Genomic DNA, 18,550 nt, shown 5'->3' with positions numbered 1-18,550 from the left:
TGGGTGAGGGTGCAGTATAAATGGGCTGGTCAGGGTAGGCCTCTTGAAGAAGGTGATATTTGAATAACAACTTGAAGGAGGGAAAGTACTTAATTCCAGACATGTCTGATTCCAAAGCCCAAGCTCTTAAGCCTACACCACCTCTCTCCCAGTTGAATACCAGCAGAAAGCTGGACACATGGTAGTACTTGGTAAGTATTAGTGCTTACCCCATCCATCTTCCTTTTAGAGTCTCTTGGGCATGCATCAACTGGGGAAACAGGCAAGAGGGTGGTGGGTGGGGATCCCAGCAGGGCACCATTGCCAGAGCAATGTGTGGGCACAAAGTAGGGATCCTGGGGAGCAGGCAGTCACCAAGATGCCCATGACTGCTCTTACGGTTGGAGTTCGTTCAGGCTGGGGAGTAGAGTTAGGGTGGAGAGGGCTAGAACAGTTAGGGAAGGTAAGGCTCATCCATTGATGCTCACTGCACACCCTAACTTTGCCCTGGAGAGAAATGCACTACACAAACATTTGTTGAGGGCCTACTAGGAACCAGGTGCTTCCCCATCCATGTCATTCTCCCAACTGTCCTCTGAAGCAGGCAATAACATCTCCATTTCACAGTTAGAGAAACTGAGGCTCAAAGGTTGTAAAGCTTATGTGTTGCTATCTGGCTTGGATATAGCTTTGGATCTGTCTGATTTTATAGACCAGGTAATTTTTACTTTATAATCATGATCAATTTCTGATCGAACAGAAAATCTATCTGAACAGCCGCCAGTGTCAGTATCATCCTCAACCTCACCATCAACGTTACCAACATCACCATCACCATTAACATCACGATCACCATCACGGTCACCATCACAATCACCATTATCACCATCACTGTCACCATCACCATCATTGTCACCATCACCAACATCACCATCAGCCTCTCAATGGCTGTGTGATTACAGGCAGCAGGGCATGTCAGATCATCTCTCTCAGATTCAGCTTCCTTATCTATGAAATGAGTATAAGTATATCTACCCCAGAGGTTAGGAGAGGTGCTGAAGTACGTCTCCTATTTCCTCCACTCCACCAAAACTGCTCTTTTCAAAATCATCAATGACCTCTATAATTGTCATCATACTCGCCCTCCAAGAGCATTCAGTGCCTCTGACCACTTCCTCCTCTTGGCTTTGTGATAGTTGCTTCTGATTTCCCTTCCAGCTCACTGATCCCCACCCTCCCTTGCTAGCTCTGTCTCATCTACTAGATCCCTAAATTTTTGAGTCTTACAGAGCTTTCTTCAAACAGGCTCTCTAACTGCTTCCTCCCTAGTCCAACCAACTATCGTGCTTCCCTTGAAATACTACAGAAACTCGACATCACTAGGGCATGGTCAGGGAAGCGGCCCTTACAGTGGGCCATGGAGCACCCCCTGGGGAAGAAGGGTCCCTTCCTGGCTCATCTGGAACTAACAGCACTCTCTTCAAGGAGGAGATACTGGGTCAATCCTGAGCAGAATTTTTCGCAGGTAGTTTGTGAAGTCTCCACCTCCTGAATCTGCATCCCTTTCAGCTTTCTGTTGCCTGCTGGGTCTGTACTATCTCAGGTGATCAGAGCCCTCAGAATCTTCCCACCCTAAACATGTTCACACTGAGATGTCAGGGACAGTGGCCCACACTTAGTTTCTATTTAGCAGAGAACTAACAGTGTGCTATAGAGAGATCTCCAGTTAATGGGTGGGAACATTTGCAGAATGCTTTCCTGAAAACTGAAATAGCACCCCTTTGGGGGCTACTGTTTCTGCCTCCACATTGGGGGGTCTGTTCTGAGACAGATGGTCCCCTGTTGGGCTGTTCTCACACACACGAGCAGAGGAATTCTTTTAGGTCCTCTTGGCCTCGGGAGCATTTTGAATCAGATGCCAGGAGAAACAGATTGCCTACCCCTTATTCTGGGGGCTGTGGGTGGATGGCTTTGAGAGGAGATCTCTTCCAAGAATGTGTTTTCCCTTACATCTTCAGGATGCCATGCACTTCCCGCTCTGCTCTTTTGAGGCTGGCATAAGCATGAGAGTTGCTTGGGGAGGAACGTCTGTACCGCCTCTGCCCCACTGCTCAGGAGCAATGGCGGGTGAGTGAGTCACTTTTGGCATCCTCCTTTGTTCCCTGTGCGTAGGGCTACCCAGTTGGTAACACTACAATCTGCTCTCCACCTGCCAGCTTAACATTCCTAAAATAGCTCAGTGTGATTGGGCCATTCCGTTGCTCAAGAACTATCCAGATTCTTCCACTGCCCGTAGAATGAAGTCCCAGGCTTTCGTCTCACATTTGAGGTTGCTACCATCTGGCCTTCATTTACTTTTCTAACCATGCCCCTCATTCCTTCTCTACCCAAGGTCTTCCCTCCAGACAGTCAGGTCTACTCTTCTTTCCCAGAATGCCTGGCCTCCTGCCTGCATCCACACCGTTCTCTTGGTTAAAATGTTATCCCCTCCTTGTTGCCTGTATAAACTTCTTCCTGTTCTTCCAAACAGGTTTGAGGCCAACCTTGCAAAGGCCTCCTCTCCTTGGATGTCTTCCTTGATCCCTCCTTTCATTTGCCTCCTGATTCCATGTGACCACACAGAGGCCCTCTTGTGACTACTTACCTAGGTGTGGGCAGGGAGTGGAAGAACCACAAGGGACAGTACCCAGGGCTATTACCACCCACAGGTACTCCCAGCAGCAGGAGAGCTATTACCACTTCTAGGCCTGAAGAAGCGAGGGTAGGAAACTGTTAACAAAACCTGGAAGGAGGAAGGCCTGCAGAGAAGACCACAGGGCTGTGACCTTCCACAGAGACGTAGTCAGCCTGGGGAGAGCTCTCCGGTGAGTCAGGACAATAAGCACCCCTTGGCTAAGACCAACTGGAAGCCAGAGCACAAGGGAGACCCTTAGAAAGTCTCTGCAGGGGCTGGGCGCAGTGGCTCATGCCTATAATCCCAGCACTTTGGGAGGCTGAGGTGGGCGGATCACAAAGTCAGGAGTTCGAGACCAGCCTGGCCAATATGGTGAAACCTTGTCTCTACTAAAGATACAAAAATTAGCCGGGAGTGGTGGCGGGTGCCTGTAGTCCCAGCTACTCAGGAGGCTGAGGCAGGAGAATTGCTTGAACCTGAGAGGCAGAGGTTGCAATGAGCCGAGATCACACCATTGTACTCCAGCCTGGGTAACAGAGCAAGACTCTATCTCAAAAAAAAAAAAAAAAAAAAAAAAAAGAAAGTCTATGCAGGTCAGCCTGCCTGTGTGGGCAGAGGAGTGAAGGAGTGTGGAAAGGAATCTGAAGGGATGTAAAGAGGAAGGGGATTCTAGCTTTTACCTTAGATGTCAGATGGGTACATTGCAAAGACTTTGAATGTGACAAGTAGAAAGATTTCATAGGCTCAAGCTGTTCAACATCATTTCCCACATAAGAGAGTAGAAGCCCAGAGGGTGTCCATGCTGATCTGAGACCACACAATAAGGTAGCGTCAGAGATGAGACAGGAGGAAGTGTGAACCCCCCAGTTCATTAGTCAATTGTTTCTTTGGAACAGAGCATCTGATAAGTTACACAATAAGAATCTGAGTTTTAGTCTTACTGGTCATGCTGGCTGTGTTTGGTAACTGGTGAGATGGCCTGATGGGAGTCTGTTTGCAAGTGGTGGCTGACAGTCCTCCATGGAAGAGGTGCATCCTGAAGGGGGAAGCCATGGACAATGATTTTACCCAGTGGTATGTGGATTGACATTATGGACATAGCACGGCAGTTGTTTGTTTGTTTTTAGACAGGGTCTCGCTCTATTTCCTAGGCTGGAATGCAGTGGTGCAATCACAGCTCACTGCAGCCTCGACATCCCAGGCTCAAGCAATCCTCCCACTTTAACCTCCCAAGCGGCTGGGACTACAGGCACGTACCACCATATCTGGCTAATATCTTTAAAAAATTTTTTTTTTTTTGTAGACACAACGTATTGCTATGTTTCCAGGTCTGGTCTCAAACTCCTGACCTCAGGTGATCCACCCGCCTCAGCCTCCCAAAGTGCTGGGATTACAGGTGTGAGCCACTGCGCCCAGCTGGCAGTTGCTTTTCAAGTCTCTTGTCCACCTGGGTTCCTGGACACCATTTGAATGCTCTCCCACGGAGATCAGAGTGTGTGTGTGTGTGTGTGTGCGTGCGCGCGTGTGTCTGTGTGTGTGTTTTAAGGGGAGGAATCTACAGTAGAATCTGAAAGAGCTCTTTCACTCATCTCTGAGTCACGCTGAACTCTAAGCAGCACTGCTGTGGATTCCCCATAAGGGAGCATAACAGAGCTCTCCCACACCGCACTGCATTTATTATTATCATTATTTTTTGAGATGGAGTCTCACTCTGTCGCTCGGGCTGGAGTGCAGTGGCACAATCTCGGCTCACTGCAACCTCTACCTCCCAGGTTCAAGTGGTTCTCCTGCCTCAGCCTCCTGAGCAGCTGGGACTACAGGCGCCCACAACCATGCCCGGCTAATTTTTGTATTTTAATAGAGACAGGGTTTCACCATGTTGGCCAGGCTGGTCTCCAACTCCTGACCTCCGGTGATCTGCCCACCTCGGTCTCCCAAAGTGTTGGGATTACAGGTGTGAGCCACCGCGCCCGGCACTCTGCTTTGCTTTAATTCTCTTTCACCCGATTTCCTTCTACTCTTTTTTTTTTAAATTGAAGCAGTTGTGCAATTTTTTACAATGTTCAGACACTGATACTTATGACTCCTTACATCTCAGATCAAGCCGTGGGAAGGCCCGGGCAGGGAGTATGATATCCAATGGTCTGTGGAAGGAATGCACTCAGGGAAGTCAAATAAATGGTCTAAATTCCCACAGCTGGAAAGGGATGACCAAACAGTAGGCTTGACTCTGAAGACCATGCGATTTTGATTTTACCATATTGGGACTCTCTCCCTCTGCCAGCAGTTCCTTTTTCTGAGTCTTTTCCTATTCTTTTCTCTCTCATCTCTCAACCCTTCCCTTCTTCACCTCCATCTTCCCCCATCCTCTCAATCTCTCTCTTTCTCCTTTATCCCTCTCCTTACTCTTCTGAAAAGCCACAGCTTCTCTCTGTTCTAATATGCCTAAGACATTGTCCCAGGAACTTTCTTATGTGCTTCTTGACACCCAGAGTGACTGTACACAGGTATATTTGTAGGGAGAGCCTCTGCCTCCATGGGAAGAGAAGCTAACTGATTGACTTTCTGCTACTTGTACCAGCCAAGGGGCTATTTGCAGACAGTACATAAAAATGACAAAGCACCATAAGATATTGAGCAATCTTTCCTTGCATCAATTAGATTCTGGCATCTGCTTTCTGTTTAATTATCTTTTGACTGAGGAAATGGAAAAGTTGACAAATAGTTTAACCCAACAAAATTCAGGTTCCTTGTTTTTCCCCCTTTGTGAGCATGTTTTTAGAACACCGATCTGCCAACATCTCCTAGTTTCTCTGGGGCACTGGCAAAAAATACAGACAAATATTTATGTTCCATGAATTCAAGATGGTTTTCATATTGTTTTCATGTTTAACTGATTTCAAATGAACGACAATGGCTCTTAATGTGGTTACAAGAATTTGCCATTAATTTTCACTTGAAATTGGATGCAGCCGGTATACATGCCTACACCGTATTCTAGTTCTTAACGATTTGTCTTCCAAAAATACAGGCTGCTTCCCACTGGCTGATTGACACAGCAGCTTAGTGAGGGCATCGATCTCCTATTACATGTTAACAAAAATTAAATTGAGAATATCACCCTATTTCAGAGTGCTTTGCATGTAGCATTTGAGGCAGGCGGCTGGGACATTGAATGAAAAGTCTGGTGGAGGCAGGTTCAGCATGCCACCCTTTCCTGGTTGTGAAGATGCCAGCTCCAGCTCCAAGCAGGTGACAAGGCTGGGTGGTCAGGGGACATGGGAGTGGGGTTTGAGGTCTCAGAGCATTTTTAAAAACTTCCGTTGTCTTTCTAGCTTGGATTTTGGGAGCACCAGGGTAATGTTCTAAACTTCTTTGTGAGGTTTAAAGTCTTCCCTCCCTTGGTCTAAAATGTTGAAGTGGGTGGTGGAACAGAGAGGTGACATGAAGATGAGAGCTGGGCCAGAGGAATAGGATTCTTCATCTTTGGGGACGTCATCTAATTTTGGAAACGCTCAGTTTCTGTTTAGTCAGTGTAACCATATAATTTGTTGAACACTTTTGAAGGGGTGAATGTTAAATTGGATAACATGTTGGGAAAATGGGCTTAAACTGGAGATAAGGTCGACCTATGAATAAAGAAGAGATTAGGCCACATAGTGGGGGTCAGGGGTGGTAAGTAGGTTTCATACCCATGGTAATTACAAAAGAGTAATCAGGCTTTCTGGACTGCATTGTGGAGGGGATGGTGCAACTGCTCTTAAGCACCATGGAAGAGTTTCCTGATTGATTAGTAATGTCTGCTCTGGTCTCTGGAAAGGATGGCTGCACCCTTGCAGGTATTCACCATTCCTGGATTGGGTGTCTTCAAGAGCCTTTTCAATTCTATTTTTGTAATAATAACTGAGAAGTGAATGAAGCTAACCTTCTTACTTAAATGCACTGGAGGTTGAGATCTGGAAAGCCAGACTGAGAGGCCTATGGCAGTGCCCTTCCAGCTGAATGTGTACACTTCAAAATTGTCAAAATGCAGATTCTGAATCAGAGGTCTGGGCTAAGGCCCAATAGCCTCAATTTCTGTTGAGTTCCCAGGTGATACCGATGCTGCTGGTCTGCGGGTCATACTTTGAGCAACAAAGACCTAAGGCAGCATCCTGAACCTGGGCCAATGCCCCTTCACTGCAGGCTCAAAGCCTGCAGAAGAACCTGTATATATGCTACTTTCCAAAGATTTTTTTTCTGCAGGTCATTTAAGTGATTCCTCCAGACAGCCTTTTAATGTTTGATAGATTATTTCCCGTCCCCATCACCCATCTTTTTTTTTTTCCTAAATGTGCTTTTCAGGTGCAGCAGGTTTAAGTGCCTAGCCCAAGGGCTATAAATGGCAGGGTTGGGACTCACATTTAAGACTTTGCCCTTCCCCAGGTGGCCCTTTGAGCACCTAAGTGGCAGGCCTAATTCTAGAGGTAATGTTGTGAGTGCCCTCAGCTCAAATGGAGCAGCTTTTGGAGCAGTGCCAAGGGATTGTACTGATGCTAAATATGCCTTCAGATCATGTCAGAAGCCTAAGCTTGCCTTGTGACCCCCAGCGCCACCATTTCAGTCAGTCATTAAGGCAGGCAGACAACATCTTACAGTCCTGGGTTCATGGGAGCCTTCTTTGTTCTTATGAGGGTTTTAGAGCCAGATAGACCTGGATCAGAATCTTTCCATGTCATTTGACCTTGAGCAAGTTACTTAATCTCCCCAAATTAAAGTCCCTTCACCTGTAAAAAGGCACATACTTGCTGGGTGCGGTGGCTCACGCCTATAATCCCAGCACTTTGGGAGGCTGAGGTGGGCAGATCATGAGATCAGGAGTTTTAGACCAGCCTGATCAACATGGTGAAACCCCCTCTCTACTACTAAAAATGCGACAATTAGCTGGGTGTGGTGGTGCGCACTTGTAATCCCAGCTACTCAGGAGGCGGAGGCAGGAGAATTACTTGAACTCAGGAGGTGGAGGTTGCAGGGACCTGAGATCGCACCACTGCACTCCAGCCTCAGCGACAGAGGGAGACTCCATCTCAAAAACAAACAAACAAACAAGAAGCACATTCTTGCCTTTCAGCGTTGTTCGGAAGATGAAAATAAACAATGTAGTAAAATGCATGGCACAGCGCATAGCAAAGACGGAACATTTCGTTTCTCCCCTTTGCCCTTCAGAAGAACTGTAATGCCTTACTGTTGCTATTCACTGTACAAATACAGTGTAACTATCTTACATTTTTCTTGGCACAGTGGTGTACTCCACAATAATGGGTTCAACCTTTATGTAGTGCCTTCCCTGTATACAATAAAATAGAAAACTGTATTTCATTACCAAATACCATTCTTTCATTATATAACACACAAATAACTATTTAAACAAACTTCAGAACTTACACTCTAAAACATATCAGCACCAAAAGCTATGCAGGCAACACAGACATATTTGAAAATTAGAAGCAAACTTAAAATGTCTCCGTTGTGATTTGGCATTTTTAGCAAAATCACCGATCAGTTTCGCAAAATCACCGATCAGTTTCGCAACTTCTGCTGCCTTGTTTCTGCAGCGAGTGGTGTTAATTCTGTTCAACGTTGTTGTCACAGAGTGTTCCTTAAATAGTTTTTAATTGGTTTTAATTTGGAGAAAAAATGTTATGCTGAAGATACAGGGGCAGGAATTGTCAAAAATAAAAGTAACAGATAACATTCTATGGAAAAACTTGGAGACATGCTGTGTCATTGTATACTCTGTTAGCAAATGTATGGATGCTTTTAATTTTGTCAGTTTCACATGTTAATGATTTTCACAGAGCAGTAAGTTAATTGGTAGTGCTTCCAATGGATCCCTGGAATCTTTCGTTTTCACCTCCTGTGCGTTCTTCACAGTGGACTTTTCATCCACATGAATTAATTAGGATAGTGGAAAAAAATGCAATCAAGTCAGCAGTTGTATTTAACCCTGAAATCTTAGGCCTATTTAGGTAATCAATGTTATCAATTATTCATGAAAAAAGGTAAGCAAATATAAAATCCTTCTTTTAAAAAAATCTGCTGGAGCTCAAAGTACTGCCATCCTGATACTCAGCAAATCAACAGGTGGAGGCAGATGATGTAAATGATGCAAAAATCTTTTCGTTATTATAGTATCTTGGCAAAATTTTAGTCAAAGCAGTCTCTTTTTTTTAATGTGGAAAATATAGTCAGATTTTTTTCACCTATCTTTTAAGATATTAGCATAGTTCTATATGTATAAATGCATAATTCTATTAAAGAATTATGCATCGCTTCAGCTAAGGGAGCAACAGCCGCTCTGACAGCTCTGACTTTGCAAATGCCAGCCAAGCGCCCACATTCTCTTGGCTATAAAGGCAGCAGAGGTCAATATGCTTTCCCAAGAGTCATCAAGTATTGCCAAGGAATAGCCCCAATTTCATTGCATATCACATTTCAGGCATGCTGTACTCTGTTCAAATGGCATCTGGTGTAAAATATGTATTAGAAATCGCTTTTTCCCAAAATTGAGAAGATCTGAATTATGCAGGGGGAAAACTGACAAGTACAGCGATACTGTGATGTGTCTGCACTTATGTATATGTAGTATGTCCTTGCATTTGCTTAGCCAATAGGGTACTAAGAGGTGGGATTTGAATGTTCCTGTCTAACAGACAGAGTATGTATTTATTAATAGTTCTCCATAGGCCATTGGCTACAGAAGAGATGTACTCGAATATTAATGATATTCTCATTTGATTGTCATGGAAGCCAGAGTGGAATTCTATTCAAGTGCAGTTTTTAGTTATACTCCAATGGTGTCATGTGATTTAAAAATTAGTTGCCTACATGATAGCCACAGCTAGTACTATAGAAGCTTTAAACTTTCAAGGGCTCCTAGTAACCCATAGCCCTGAAACAGTGCACCATCCCAGCTTGACATGGGTTCCTTCGTTTCCCACTTTCACAATTATCAACTGGGTGATGAAGGCCTCCACAGCCTGGTCCCAGCTTCAGCCCAGATCCCCACCTAACAAAGCCCCTCCCCAGCCCCGCTGTGCTGGCCCTCCTGAGCAAGGCTTCTGTCTTCTGCCACTGCTCCTGCAGCCTTGTGTTTGCTGTTCGGGTTTTCTCTGCTCCTCTGCCGGTATCAATCCTGCTCATCCTTTAAGACACAGTGTAGACCCTGTATCGTCAGTGTCCTGGCAAGAAACAGCTGATGCATCAGAAAGGGGTTGGAAGAGAGTTAAGGAAGGATGCTTTATAAGGAAATGGCCAGGGCACAGCAAGAGCAACATGAGCTGTTGTAGCACCCTGGGACAACTACAGTGGGGAGCTGCTACTGTCCCTAGGTTGGAAAAGGTGAGACGAGGGAGCTTTTACTGAAACCACAGAAGGCCCACAGCTGTAAGTGAGGACTGCTTGGTGGGAGTCATGGCCTTCGCTGGAGGAAACCGTTCATTGCTCACCCTCAGCTAGGCAGAGTAGAAGCAAGAGGAGTGCAAACCCTACTCTTTCCTCTTGATGTGCATCCCCTGCTGCCCATCAACTTTGGCCAAACCCAACTCGAAGAGGGAGGACAAGAAGTCCCTCTCGCGGCCCTTATAGGTCAGCCTCCCAGCCAGAGCAGGGTGGAGAGGGATGGAGCCTGGATTGGGAAGGGACCCCTCTGCCTTCTCCCAGGAGCACCCTGATGAATCCAGATAATAGAGGCCTCTCTTCTCTGAAGCCCAGAGCACTTCTGGTTTGAATGCACACTCGGCCTGACCAGCTGTGATGTGTCTTCATGTTGTGCCGCAAGGTCGTTGCTCTCTTGCATTTTCAGTTTGCCTTATGCTCCCCACTGACTATGGAAGCTCCTTGAAGCAGGGGTCTTTACTTATTCTCTTTGTGTTTCTCATATGGAAACAAGTACATACCTGGAATGTCTTGCTTGTGTCAATTTGGAACATATTGTTCCTTTGTTGCCACTCCACCCCACCCCTAACCCAAACACACACCTCCAGGGCATCAGGACCTGTGCCTGGTAGATTATTCTTGGTAGAAGGGTGGGTATTGAGATAAGGGTGAAGAAGCCGGGGGTCCTGGTTTGGGGAGTTTTCAGCAGATGCAATAGGAAGCCAGAGCACAGGGTCAAACAGAGGGAAGCCGAGGACCAGACCCAGGAGGAGCTGGGTGAGGTGGGCAGAGAGTGTCACCAAAGCAAAAGGGGAGGGAGACAGAGACTGACATGGGATATCAGTTGGGAGTACAGGGCCAGGGGACCCGGACAAGTAAGTTACCACTAATGAGACACTGGAACTGACAGGGAGGGGCTCAGATGCAAGGTTAAACAGGGTGCCAACGGTAGTCTAGCCCTGTATTGTCCAATATGTCAGCCATTAGTTACATGTGGCTGTTTAAATTTAAATGAACTAAAATTTCATAAAATTAAAAATTCAGTTTCTCAGGCGCACTAGCCACATTTCAAGTGCTCTACTGTGTTGGCCAATGTGGATGCAGGCATTTCCATCATTGCAGAATCTCCTACTGGACAGCCTGGTCCAGAGCATCCTAGAGATCTTAGGGTCCTAACAATGCTAAAAACATACCTGTTTGTTTGATTTGACCTGGTCTTATCTGTCTCGATATCAAATATACCTAGCTCCCAATCTTCACTTTACTAGTGAATAATTGTGTGATGAGTTCCCAAACCTCAGCTTTCTCTTCTAGGAAATGAGGCGAATGACAAAGAACTAACTGAATTGAGAATTTGAAGGTGTCTTGAATGACCATAGATACAAAAGAGGAGCTCTCTAATAAATATTAGTTCCCAACCTCTTGACAACCACGATAACGATACAAACTAGCACTTACTGAGAGCTTGTTCAGCTGGCACTGAGCTGAACAGTGATAGCCTTATGCAATTCTCATAGTAATTCTGTAAGAAGATACTATCACTGTTCCCATTTTACAGATGAGGCAATGAAGCCACAATAAGATTAAAACAGTTGCTCAATGTCACATAGTGGTGGAGCCAAGTTTCTTTGTATTTGATTAAAAACTGTCAAACATTGTTCTCTGCTGTTTCCTATAATATCTTATCTTCCCACTTAGGCCATTAAAAACATCTCAGGCTTCATTTGAATCTTGCAGTGTGCCTGACGCGGGCCTGGACTGATGCTCAGTTGCTAATTGGCATATCAGTTTTGATAAATTTTAATAAAATATTTCAACTTTCTTCAGCGCTGATTATTGACTTTAATATTTAAGTGCATACTCACCCATGAGGGTCTTGACAACCAATCCAAGAGTGTTCAGTTTCCATCTTTAATCTGGTGCATTGCTTGCAGAAGGCTTTAGATCCTGGAGATTTTAGAACCACCATGCTCTTGGGTGTAGAAGGAAAAGGCTGGTTCCTGTTTGGGGGACTCTAGAAACAGAAAGAAAGTAATGGAACACTGCCTGGGTTTGACTGTAAGCAGCCTTAAGTTGGAATCTAGTGTGCCTTTGGTTATTTATACTCTTGGAATTTCAGTTTCTTTACCTGAAAGAGACAATGTCCTACTTCTCCTGGGGGTAGTCTTGAAGACTGAATGGCTCTATAAAACTTCACCCAGTGCCTGGAGCACAGATGCTCTCAGCAGATATACTCTTGTCCCCACCCCAGAAAGCTTCCAGGTCATTCTGATCTCTCTGGCGAAAGGGAAGGATCTCTTATTGTCCGAACCACACGTATTTAAAGAAACTAAAACTGTGTGTCCAGGAGATTATGCTGATTATATGAATTTCTACCTTGATTGTTACATAGTGCATAGATTAACTAGAACTGCAGAGGGATGGGGAGATGCTAAAGTCACCTCCTAGCCTCCCCCAGCACTGGACTCTGGGCTCCCTACCTCCCTGCCTGACATGGGTGGCCCTAGTGCCCATCAGGTCTTCTTACCAGGTCCTGGCTGAAGATATGAGGGAAGCCTAAGGGATTCCTGGGCTGGAACTGAGATGGTTTAAAGGAAAAACATATGAGAACCTGTGTAATATTGGGGTGTGGGAGAGGTGATGGGGCTGAGAGGCACCGAAGGCAGTGACTCATGGTAGTTCTGCAGCCTGAGGTTGTTAGGTGGCATCAACCTGGAAAGAAACCTGGGGCTCACCACCCTTTCCCAGCCGCCCCCTACGTCAATTTCTCAGCAGGTTGCTGTCTATTTCCATGGGGAGATATTTCTGTTATTTCCTCTGGTGAATTCCAGCATGAACTAGTCTCTCCCTGGGTTGTTATTTGGGGCGCGGGGGGTGGGGATTCTGAGCACCCCTGGGTGAGAGTCACCATGTTGTCTGAAGATACCATGTGACTAAGTGTTAGACTCAGCGAACTCATGTCCAAGAAGGTTGGGGTGTGGCACTTTGGTATGGAAATTACTAATTTTAGAGTCAGAGACCCCTGGGTTCCAGCCTTAGCTCAGTCATTTGGAAGCTGTGCCTCACTGAGCAGCTGCTTCACCTCTGTGACATTTTTAGAACACCAGCTTTGTGCTGGGGTTTTCACAGGGGTTATGTCTTCTAATTCTCACAACCAGCCTGATGTAAGGGATGTTATTCCCATCTCACAGACGATGAAAAACTGAGCCTTCAAGAAGTGAAGTAATTTCCTTCCTTCCTTCCTTCCTTCCTTCCTTCCTTCCTTCCTTCCTTCCTTCCTTCCTTCCTTCCTTCCTTCCTTCCTTCTTTCCTTCCTTCCCTCCTCCCTCCTGACTTCCTGCCTTCCTGCCTTTCTTCCTCCCTCCCTCTCTCTCTCTCCCTTCCTGCTTGCCTGCCTTCCCACCTTTCTGCCATCTTCCCTCCCTCTTCTCCCATTCTTGGTCATTCCCACTCTTTCTTTCAAACACGTTTTCAGTGCCTGCTAGTTTTACCTACATGATCATCTTTAAATATATTTTTGAGTTCAAAGACACCTACTTGAACTGCTTTCCAGCCTCCAACTGGGACATGCTCCTTTGGGTCCAGACCAGCTCTGTTCTCCCAAGGGAAGAGGAACGGCTCTCACAGAGGAGCTCCCTTCTTCTGCAGAATCAGACGCTGCCCTCGTGGCCAGTTGGGTTCCCACCCACCTGATTCTGGAGCCCTGGACCAGAGCTCTGCGTTCACCATGGGAAGAGACCTTGTGATAAGCCACTTCTGAAGGCATGGCTTAACTCAGGACGCAGGTGGACAGTGGGTCACTGCCAGGCTTGGCCACCACGCAGATCCCCTTGGACCAGGAGATCAAGGTTTTGGGCTCCGTCAAGGACATGAAACAAAGCAATGGAGAGGAACAAAACAGGAGACTTAAAAAGCAAGTATTCTTGTCGCTTGTCCAGACTTTGGAAACATTTTGTCTTGAGAAAAATCTGACTCACAGAGTGGACTTGGGGAGGGGGCTGCAAAGGCAGGTTGAGGAGCTTGGTAAATACCAGAGAGTGAGCCTGGTGGGAGACTCTGTTCTTCTAGCTCTGAAATGACTGTGGGAACACGAAAATGAGATTGTTTTTAATCATCTACCAGCACATGGGAGGAGAGAAAGTTCTGGGGTTTCCCTCTCTCTCCTTTCTTCCTGAATTGAAGAAAAGCTGGGCCATTTGTCCTGCTCTGGTTTCCAATACTGTCTCCTGGGTCCTTAGGAGGTGCTAAGCTGAGTGGTCAGCACACACAGAGGGTGTTATTCCAGCCTCAGGTCACACTAATGGGAACTAGAAACCAAGTCTTACCCAAAGCAGAATGAAATGCACACTTCACATCATCATTGTATGGTTTGTTTTCAAAGAAAAACCTTTATGCCTCTTTCCTTCCTTCCTTTCTTCCTTCCTTCCTTTCTTCCTTCCTTCCTTCCTTCCTTCCTTCCTTCCTTCCTTCCTTCCTTCCTTCCTTCCTTCCTTCCTTCCTTCCTCCTTCCTTCCTGCTTCCTTCCTTCCTTCCTTTTTTCTTTCTCTTTCTTTTCTTTCCTTCCTTCCTCTCTCTCTCTCCCTCTATCTCTCCCTTCTTTCTTTCTTTCTTCTTTCTTTTTTTGATAGAGACTGGCTCTCAATGTGTTGCCCAGGCTGGTTTCAAACTCCTGACTTCAACCAATCCTCCTGCCTCAACCTCCTACAGTGCCGAGATTACAAGAGTGAGTCACCATTCCTGGCCTAGAATTTTCTTTTGTCAGCACCCCATTTTCCAACAACCTCCAGTTATGTTGGCCAAAGGCCAGAATCTGCTTCTGAAAGCTCCTGCTTCATCTAAAGCCTCGGCTCTTGCCCCTCTCCCTTGACCTCTATGTTGTTAAAGTAATAATTGCTTATTCTTAGAGTTATGGGCTCTGGCCTAGTGTGGAGGGGCCAGAGGCTGACTGAAAAGCAGGCCCAGAGAGAGGAAGAAATTCATTTACCCAAGATCACAGAGCTTTCAGTAGAGCTAGGACAGACATCCTCGACTCTCAGGCCAGGGCACTTTCCTCCAGGGCTCCTCACTCAACCACGAGTTGTTCTTCAGTGACCTCAGGCACCTTCGCAGCTCCAAACACCACCACCAAGAGCTGCCTTATCTTTTCAGACCTCATCAAGAACAATAACAACAAAAAAGCATGAAAAAAAAAAGCAACAAAAACAAAAAGTAATAAAACCCTCCACCATTCCCCTGTCCTGACCCAGGACGCCTTCATTGCACAAATCAGTGGTGAGGTTTCCCCACAGCCTGGTCTGACCAGGGTCATTTTGCAAGGGAAAGTGGCATGTTTTGGGATTGCACCCCCCCCCCCCATGTGTTTGTAGGTGCTGTCGGTCTGCACATTTACACTAGAATGTCTTCAAGAGCACCAGCCGCGCTGTTTGTTTTTCTCAGGCTGTTTTCATTAAGGCTGTGGCCTCCCAGGCAGAGCCCGGGGACTTAATTACGGCACCCAAAGGTTATCTCCCCAAACTAAATTTCATCTCATGTCAGGCAGCTGGAGCCAACCCCGCCAGCTGTCTTACTAATAGCTCAGACCTTGCCTCCTGTCCCTCTGCTTGGAAATGAGGCTGGCTGGGTCACCTCTGTACCCACACTTACTGCCTGCAATGCTTTGTGAGGGGAGTTGCCTGCTCGTGGCTCTTGCACACCTCTTCCTGGAATGACAATAAAGGCTTCAGTGATTGAGGGCAGATATTTCCGTATTCACCTTCATATCCCCAGCACCTAGCCCAGGTCCAGCGCAGAGGACAGGAAAGATCTGTCAAATGACCACGTATTTCCATATATTTCTGTTTTACTCAGGTTGGTCAACTCCTCGGCTCTTGAGCCTGCCTTTGGCCTCTGCACTTTAGCTCAGGTTGTTCCCTCTACCTAAAATGCCTTTCCACCTCCTTTCTACTGCTCAGAATCTTGTCACCTTTCAAAGACCAATTCCACCCCCTCCTAGGGGTGCACTTCTTAAGAAAAAGGGTTGGGCTCATTTATGCACGTATCCCTATGTAGAAGTGTTCAGCACATGTCTGTAGCATGAATGAATAAATGAATGAATGAAACTCTGATTTCTCCCCCCACCCCCTCCAGGTTTCTGAGCCCTTCTCAGAAATCCCCCAGCCCATGGCACTCTCTTCTACTCATTGGGCTGACCTCCCAGTGCTGCCTCTTGACTCTTTGTCGTCATCCGGCTCAGCATCCCCGGCTGTGATTGGCTATCTTGGGGAAATCTTTCTCTCTGTCTTCTAACACTATTTGCCTTATTTTCTCCCATCTAAACTAAGTCCAAGGGAAGTCCTACATGAGAGGATATACGGCACGCTGGGCCAGGTCATGTACAGGGGGCCACCTGGGGTAGAGACAGACAGGTAAAATCATGGGTCCAGGGAGGAAAGAAGTCAGGTCCTGGAGATGTGCTGGGATGCGGGGCAGGGAACGCGCTCTGAGGCACATACCACAGGCTTTAGAGCTCAAGTCAGAGATATTTTCCACCCAGAAAGTGCAGTGTTCCCTAAGGGCTAGCACTAGCAGAAAAGGACTGCTGAGCCAATGACCATGGTTGTCAGAAACTCAGATCCTAAGGCAAAGATGGTGGCTCACAGCAAGAATTGGTTGCTCCGTGCTGGGACTGTGTGCTCTTGACCAACAGGAATGGGCAGTGGCCAGAGGCCTGCAGGTGAATCCTGTTACTAAAGCAGCCAGTGGCATTTCAGGCTCTTGAAAGGCTGGGTGCATGTCACCACCTCATCCCAGTGTTTGTCCAAGTCCCATTGCATCAGAATCTATGGCATGGGACCTACGAACTCTGACCTTTAACAAGCTTCCAAGGTCCTGCTTAGATGCACTAAAATTTCACGACCGCTGCCTCCTGTTTCTCTGAGTTTTCTCATACCACAGTTCATAGTTGGACAACATAAATATTTCATCTTATAAGTCACAGGGGGTCTTCCCTGTCCCTTGAGATCCAGGTAAGATTGGCTCAGATCCCCAAATTCCTCCTCCATGGAGATCCAAGGACCCCAAGACTTCTGAGCCTCTCCAGAAGCTACACATTCAATTGGTTCTGGCTGCCTCAGACTCTTGCTTTCACACTTACTATCTTCATCCCACACCTCACGGACCCAGATGGGAAGCTCAGCCGCTTCTCATTTTCCATATAACAATCTGCTGGCGCAAAGCATTCGTGGGTGAGGCAGATTTATTTGAAGATACGGGGTGGGGCGGGGGTGGGGATGAAGGAAGGATTTACATCACTGCAATGCAAACAACTTCAAGTTGAACATGAGGTGTTCCCATTCTTAAAATGCCCTTCTGGCCACTCCACTGCTGGGTTCTTCTCTATGGCCTTTTGCTCCAGGCAGCTACAGCTTTGCACCATCTTGCTACTCCCCAGTCCCTGCCTTCTCTGATTCTCTCCCCCGTTTCCCCATTTCTTTCCTTGTTTCCTACAGAGGAGGTTGGCCTTTGCCCCACGGCCTTGGCTGCAGCACGCATCACATACCTCCACACCTCACCATCTCCTCTTGAAGATCTCTCTCCAGATAGAGGCCATTTCCTCCCTAAAGGAATCCTTGTACTATCCATAGGTGAGAATGCTTCACCTCATTACCTGGATGTGGAGTGTTGAAGTTGGAAGGGATCCCGGAGATCATGAGTCAAACTCCAGTGAAACAGTCACTGGCCCAGTCTCCGGCAGGTGGGAGGCAGAGTGAAAGCTAGAACATGGGCCTCTGGCTCTCATGCTAGGGCTCCTCTTGATTAATTGATTCCAGGAGGAACTCAGGCTACCAAGACCCTCTTACAAATGTAGCAAGGCTTTGGGGCAAGACCATATTGTCCACTTAGGCTATCCAATAACACCTGTTGGCATTTCTTCATCACCTCACCCCGACTCAGAAGTTAATTCTCATAAGCATAGTCCTACCTCTGCACAGATCTTGGGGCAACAGCCAGCCGGGATTCCAGCTCTACTTTTACCATCAACATGCAGCTTGATCTTGGCCATGAATTGTCTTCTCTTTGGGGCTCAGTTTACCCACTGTTAAAAAGAGGCCTGTTTTTGACACTGTCCTGGCAATTTGTAGAACTGTTTCAGAAGCCTTCAAGGCGTGATGCACATGATCCAAGCATATGTGTGGGACTGGTGGAGTAGGGATTCAGCCCCTACTATAATCAGAGGCAGCTCTCCTTACATCTGTTCTAATGACTGGGGTTCATAAGGGCTTCTAATCAAACTAAGATTTCTATCGCTTACAAAGTACTTCAAAACCTCTGGTCTCGCTGACATTTGGGGTCCACAGCTCTACTGACCTAGGAGGCTGAGGCAAAGCGGGCTGTCCCTGCAGGGTTCCACACGGCTGCACCTTCCACGTGGCGACACTTATGAGCAAGTGGGAACATCCATCACGAGGCACTGGGGACAGCTGGGCAGGCGGGCGGGTCCCC

The 18,550-nt window shown here is 46.7% G+C and overlaps 1 long non-coding RNA gene across 1 annotated transcript in view; it reads left to right on the top strand.

The window, feature by feature from the left end:
* Positions 1-17,692, top strand: part of LOC104662611 — a 34,714-nt gene extending 17,022 nt beyond the window's left edge. The window contains exons 3-4 of the long non-coding RNA XR_748016.2: positions 5,785-5,905; positions 17,557-17,692. This is a non-coding gene — a long non-coding RNA (uncharacterized LOC104662611). The remainder of the gene's footprint in view (positions 1-5,784; positions 5,906-17,556) is intronic.
* Positions 17,693-18,550: the final 858 nt, after the last annotated feature.

The sequence above is a fragment of the Rhinopithecus roxellana genome, chromosome 5 (assembly GCF_007565055.1).
Source record: "Rhinopithecus roxellana isolate Shanxi Qingling chromosome 5, ASM756505v1, whole genome shotgun sequence".
Classification (NCBI taxonomy): Eukaryota; Metazoa; Chordata; class Mammalia; order Primates; family Cercopithecidae; genus Rhinopithecus; species Rhinopithecus roxellana.
Note: the sequence above shows the minus strand (reverse complement) of the source record. Positions and strands in the feature narration are given on the sequence as shown.